The sequence below is a fragment of the Trachurus japonicus genome, chromosome 20, assembly GCF_045865225.1.
Source record: "Trachurus japonicus isolate A0001 chromosome 20, Traja_1.0".
Classification (NCBI taxonomy): domain Eukaryota; kingdom Metazoa; phylum Chordata; class Actinopteri; order Carangiformes; family Carangidae; genus Trachurus; species Trachurus japonicus.
In genome coordinates, this window is record NC_140926.1 from 2,353,021 (window position 1) to 2,359,578 (window position 6,558).

General features: G+C 39.1%; 2 non-coding genes across 2 annotated transcripts; both read left to right on the plus strand.

The window, feature by feature from the left end:
* Positions 1 to 4,807: 4,807 nt before the first annotated feature.
* trnas-aga (transfer RNA serine (anticodon AGA)) lies at positions 4,808 to 4,889 on the plus strand. Its single transcript has one exon. It is a non-coding gene; the product is annotated as a tRNA-Ser (tRNA).
* Positions 4,890 to 5,017: 128 nt separating this feature from the next.
* trnaa-ugc (transfer RNA alanine (anticodon UGC)) lies at positions 5,018 to 5,089 on the plus strand. The gene has a single exon. It is a non-coding gene; the product is annotated as a tRNA-Ala (tRNA).
* Positions 5,090 to 6,558: the final 1,469 nt, after the last annotated feature.

Consider the following 6,558-nt stretch of genomic DNA (forward strand, 5'->3'; position numbering starts at 1 on the left):
GACTTTAGAGCAGATTGAAACCAAACCACCAGACTAATAATAATGGGGGATGTGATTTGACTTTATATTTCCTGAAGCTGCAGCTGTGTTCATGTGCAGATGTTTCTTTCTTCCTGGTTGCAGCCTGTTGCCAATCAGCAGCAGCTTCATGGAGCTGCACGTTCACTCATCCAGGTAATGAGGCCGGTGATCGGTGATCGTGATAGGCCGCCGGCCTCGGTCTCCTCCGGCCGCCGGCCTATCACCTATCGCCTTACTGATTCTATAGAGCAGAGAGCCACGGCCACGCTGGGATGGACTGATACTGATCCTGATGTGGCTCTGCTCCGTCTGCTGCCTCCTCTTCCTCCTCCTCCTCCTCCTCCTCTCGACACACTGGTAACACTTTATTTGAAGCCTATCTCCATAACGCATTATAACCAACCTTATAATGAGTTATAATGCTTTTATATATAATTTATATGATATAACACTGAATAACTATAATTATAAACACTCATAAATGATCATAAGGCTTCTTAACAATAATCATAACACACTATAAAGCATTTTATCATGACTTATAAGGTCAGGTTTTATAATACATTATAATTGTTAGTACTGACAATGCCCACATAGATAATGCATTATAAATATAGTTATAATGTGTTATAAATTATAACACATTATAACTATATTTATAATAATAATAATAATATTATACATGTTTATAAGTCAATTATAACTTATAATTGACTTATAAACATGTATAATATTATTATAAACACTTATAAATGATCATAAGACTTTATAACAATAAGCATAACACATTATAGAGCATTATAACTCTATTATAATACTGGACCTCATAAGCCATTATACAGTAAAATGCTGTGTCTTATGCTTATTGTTATAAAGCATTATGATGATTTATAAGTGTTTATAATGATAGTTATACACATTTATAAACCAATTATAACACATTATAACTATATTTATAATACATTATCTATGTGGTCATTATCAGCGAGTTACTAACAATTATAACGTATTATAATACCTGACCTTATAAGTCAAGATAAAATGCTTTATAGTGTGTTATGATTATTGTTAAGAAGCCTTATGATCATTTTAGTGTTTGTAACTATAGTTATACAGTGTTATAACTGCATTATAACTCATTATAAGTATTGTTGTAATGCTTTATAGAGATAGGCGTCAAGTAAAGTGTTACCGAAACTCTTGATGCTAATTATAGATTCATGTCAGATTTGTGCGTGAGGCCTCGTCAGAGCTGCAGCTTCTTCTCCTTCTCCTTTTTTTTTCTTCCACCAGGTCCCACAGGTGTCGTCAGAGTGGAGGAACATATGGTCGTGATTAGAGGTTCAAGCACAAGGTTAATGAACACACACACACACACACACACACACACACACACACACACACACACACACACACACACACACACACACACACACCTCACTTCAGCTCCTGATCAAGGGGAAGTGAAACCAGGGAGATAATTGACAGGAGAACATGTGAACGCAGCATCGATCCACTTAAACTGGTTTGACGTTCGGTCAGAGGTGTGTGTGTGTGTGTGTGTGTGTGTGTGTGTGTGTGTGCGTGTGTGTGTGTGTGTGTGTGTGTGTGTGTGTGTGTGTGTTTATCATCCTCCTTCTTCTTCTGAAACTCACCTTCGTCTTCACCTGGAGCCTGAAACCTGAACTTCTTATTCTTCATCAGACAAAAACAAATCAGACACCCTTCACTTGGCTGGTAGTTGAATAGCAACATTCATAAGACCTTTCATAAGGTGTTCGTAATGCATTCACGACGGCTTCATAAGGCATGACTCAGCATTCATACACCGGGTTGCATTGCTATGGAATAACGGAATATTTCAAAATAAAAGTCCCCTAATTGCACTTTGAAATCTATAAGAACAAAATATAATTCAGCATTCTATTGCATTGGCCTCAGAAAACAGTCACAAATGCACAGTGTGTGACCAAGATGTTTCATCAAAGATGCAAAATACCAACTCATACAATCGTGTATGCAGAATTTATGCATTGTTTGTTCCTGTCGGCCAAAGTTGCCCAGACACTGAACCGTTCCAGTGGCAGCGTCATGTGTAATTCAGTTATGAATCCTTCGCCACCTGTTTAGTAAAGAGACAAGCAGAGTAACATTCATAAACCATCCATGAAAGATTTACAAACAACTCCTGGCCCTGATGAAGCCTTCACTAACCGTATTGTATTGTACTGTACGTGTGTTTTCAGGTGCAATTAGGGGACTTTTATTTTGAAAAAACAAAAAAAACTGTTTGTTTTTCCATAGCAATGCAACACAACGTATGAAGTCAAGTGATGTGTTACAGTTATTTCTAAGTTTAAACTCAGTATGAACATTTCATTTCCTACATGAGGACAAGTCAAAGCGTTTTACAGAGCAGCTGCATTAATAAAGCTCAACAACAACCAGCTGAAACAAACTTGTACAGGAATAAGAATAGAACATAAGACATAAAACAATAACAAAGGTAAAACAATAAAAACAATAAAACAAGAGCAGAGTCTCATCATATTTGGTTGAAAGCCGAGGAATAAAAAAAAAAGGGTTTTAAGACGAGTTTTAACAAAGAACAGTAGGAGACCTGTCTGATGTGCACAGGGAGGTCGTTCCATATAAAAGATAATAAAGGAATGAAAACACACACACACACACACACACACACACACACACACCAGCCTTCAACACCTTTGTGTGTGTGTTTGTCTTGTTGACGACAGTTTATCGTCTCTGTTGTTTCTCAGCTACTTTACAACATTTTAAATCAAACAGTGAGATCGTCTGAAGTGTTCGATGATGATGATGATGCTTCATACAAATTTAACTTTATTGTAGGCAGGGCCGTTGTATAGGGGAGAAAGGTGATGATAACTCTAGGGGCCCAGCGCCCAGTGGGGCCCATAAAAAACCCCAGTAGTCTAATCTTTGTATGACTGATTTATTCTGTGTAAGACCCTGACTAATACTCATAGTACACTGTAAAAACTCAACATCTTTCCAAGAATATTTGTCTTATTTCTTGTCCAAATGTCTCATTTCTAGTCAAAACTAATCTCTTTCCACTTAAAATAAGACTCATTACCTAAAAATGAACTTGTTTTTAGATCATTTTCACTTAAATTCACAATAAAAATCTGCCAGTGAAAGCAAGTTTTTTGTGCTTGTAATAAGAAAGAAAAACTTGCTCCTCTATCAGATTTTTCTACTTATTTCAAGTGAAAATCTGCTTGAAAGAAGTAAAAAGTGTCTAAAAACAAGCTGCTTTTAATATGATGTGTCTTACTTTAAGTAGAATGAGATTTGTTTTGACTAGAAATGACATTTTGACTAGAAATAAGACAAATATTCTTGCTAAGATACTTGAGTTTTTGCAGTGTAATGCTGCATTAGCATCAAAACAAAGAAGACTAAATAAAAAACGATAATACATACGTAGTCTAAGAAAAAAAAAGGAAAAGTTAGGGGGAGGGGCCCACTTTAGTATTCTTTAAGGGGGCCCAGAATTCCTAGCAACGGCCCTGATTGTAGCCTACATGAAACAAAAACAAAGAAAAACCAAAGCATCAAAAACCTGAGTAGAATCACAGAAACAACTCGTTCAGACTTTGGATCAAACTCGTGCACAAGGGAAACTTTTGTTATAATCACGTTAACTCACACAAACACAGATCTCATGTTAGCTCACACGCTAATAACCTAAAACTCTTGGACTTGAACAAACATTAAAGATAAAAAATGAAAAAACACAACCTCTGCCTGTTCTCAGATCAGTTTCTGCTGTTAATGAAACTTCTCACCTCGTTGTGTTTCAGTGTTTTTCCTTCTCTTCTCTTGTTAAATAAAATCCAGTTTCTCTCTGATTAGTTTAAAGAAATCTAAATGTATCTGCTGCTGCTGCTGCTGCTGTTCTCAGTCTGAGTCAACACGAGGTGAGAAGCCTCAGAACTAAAGTTTACAGCAGAAAATACACCAAGATTAAACTTTAGATAGTTTGGACGAGCTGGAAAAAACAACTACTGTGACATGTTTATATTTTATTTCCCTGCTTCTTTTTATCATTATTCTTTTTTTGTATCTCTGTCTTTCACTGTTTTTATTGTTTTTAGACTAAAAACATCAATTTGGTCACGAACCAGATTCTGATTTTATATCAAACACTTTATTACCAAAATATGATGCTGATGCAGTAACGGAGTAAATTTACTTGAGTACTGTACTTAAGTACATATGCAGAGGATTTGTACTTTACTTGAGTATTAGATTACTTTGGTACTTATTACTCTTACTTGAATACATTTCCAAGACAGATATTTGTACTTTTACTGGAGTTAATTAGTAGGAAGGCTGAAAAGTACTGGTTACTTTCAGGTCTTTTTCTAAAATCCTATTGGACACAAGCTGTGTTTGTCTGTGAAGGAAACCCTAACCCCTAAAAGCAGCACATCAGTGCAGCTGAGCAGCAAAGAGTTCATTCTCACTAACAAGAGTTAAAAGCTCCTTACATTCATTTACAAACATGCGAAGCATGCGCTCTACCACTGAGCTATCACTAAGTCAGGATGAGAGGGTCCTGCTACCTAGCTGACCTCCCCTCGTCAAGGCGATGATGGTATAGTGGTGAGCATAGCTGCCTTCCAAGCAGTTGACCCGGGTTCGATTCCCGGCCATCGCAGATCTTCTTTTCTATCTAACTTATAGAGTTCTTTTCAGCTACATATTCACATGGACTCACCAACAGGACCCATGTACAGTTGTTGTGGCCGAGTGGTTAAGGCGATGGACTAGAAATCCATTGGGGTCTCCCCGCGCAGGTTCGAATCCTGCCAACAACGAGTGCTCCTTTTCATCAACTCTGCTGTACTTTGGTGGACAGATGTTCAAATCCTCAACCTGTCATTCAATGTGTTCAACCCAAACACCTCCTGGACGTCTGAAGACCCAATGGTCCAGAGGACAAGGAGGGGATGTAGCTCAGTGGTAGAGCGCATGCTTTGCATGTATGAGGTCCTGGGTTCAATCCCCAGCATCTCCAGTGTTTAGACGATTGAATGCAGGCGTTTATTCCTCTCTCTATAGAGAGGAACATGGAGCTGAAAGGAAATGCAAGAGCTAGATAAAGAAACACACTCACGATGGCCGGGAGGTGAACCCAGGTCACAAGTGTTTGGAAGGCAGCTAAGCTCATCGTCTTAACATCCTATTACAGTCATTCAGCTATCGTGCATTGGTTTCTGGAAGTGCAGCCATTGACTGAGTCCTGGTCCAGGTCACAAACAGCAGGTTTAACTGACTCTCACCTTCATTATATTCATTCATTGATGTGAACAATAAGACATTTACTCTGACTCTTACTTTGACTTAAAGTACATTTAAAAGCATGTACTTTCAGATACGTAAGTACCTTTAAAAGCAAGTAACATGTCGACTGAGCTACTTTTACTTGTAACGGAGTAAGTTTTGACCAGTAGTATTTGTACTCTTACTCAAGTACTGGGGTGGAGTACTCTGTCCATCTCTGTCTACGTGTATATATCTATGGAAGAAGAAGAAGAACAAGAGTCTGAACTAAGTTTCCTCGTGTTGATGCAGGTTCATCGTCAAACAGCAGCTCACACACACACACACACACACACACACACACACACACACACACACATCCTCCCTCGGTGTGTTTACACTGAAGCTTCTCAGCAGCAGCAGGATTTACCTCTGTGAAGGTTACACACACACACACACACACACACACCTACGCCTGCTAAACTTAATATCTCTTATAAACAAACTTAATTAGTGAGAAGTGATGTTCACAGGCTCAGTGTGTGTGTGTGTGTGTGTGTGAACAGCTGCTGATAATCACCTTACATTCCCAGATTGGTTAACGTGCAGAGGGGGGGGGGGGGGGGGGGGGGGGTTAGGTGCTGGTGGCTGGTGGGTGGTGGTTATTTTCAGCGTTGCCATGGTGAAAAGTTACTGATGGATGTTGTTGGGTTCGTGTGTTTCTAGTGCGTGTGAGCGCTCAGACCAGCAGCAGCAGCCGGAGCTTCTGGGTAATTGATTCTATTTCTGCCGCCGATCGTTGTTAAAAAAACTAAATGAAGCCGTGTGGAAAACAACACGTTAGAGTCTGAACACGTGACCGAGGCGTCTGAACCCGTCACAGTCTGGAAACATCAACATGAACTCACTTTATGGAAAGAGAGCGACAGAAAAACTGTTCAGACACAAAAACATCTGATAAACTGGATGAACTCTCTTCCCTGCAGCGGCTTCGTATGGAAAGTCGACTCCAAACTATCCAAATCACCAACTAATTCACTTTAAAGGGATAGTTCACCCAAAATTCAAATTTCACTCATTATCTACTCACCCTCATGTTGACTAAGGGCTGGGAGAAATTGTCCCGAAAAAAAATTAAATAAGTCTATTTTTCATTTTGGGCGGCACGGTGGTGGTTAGCACTGTCGCCTCACAGCAAGAGGGTTCTGGGTTTGAACCCGCCGG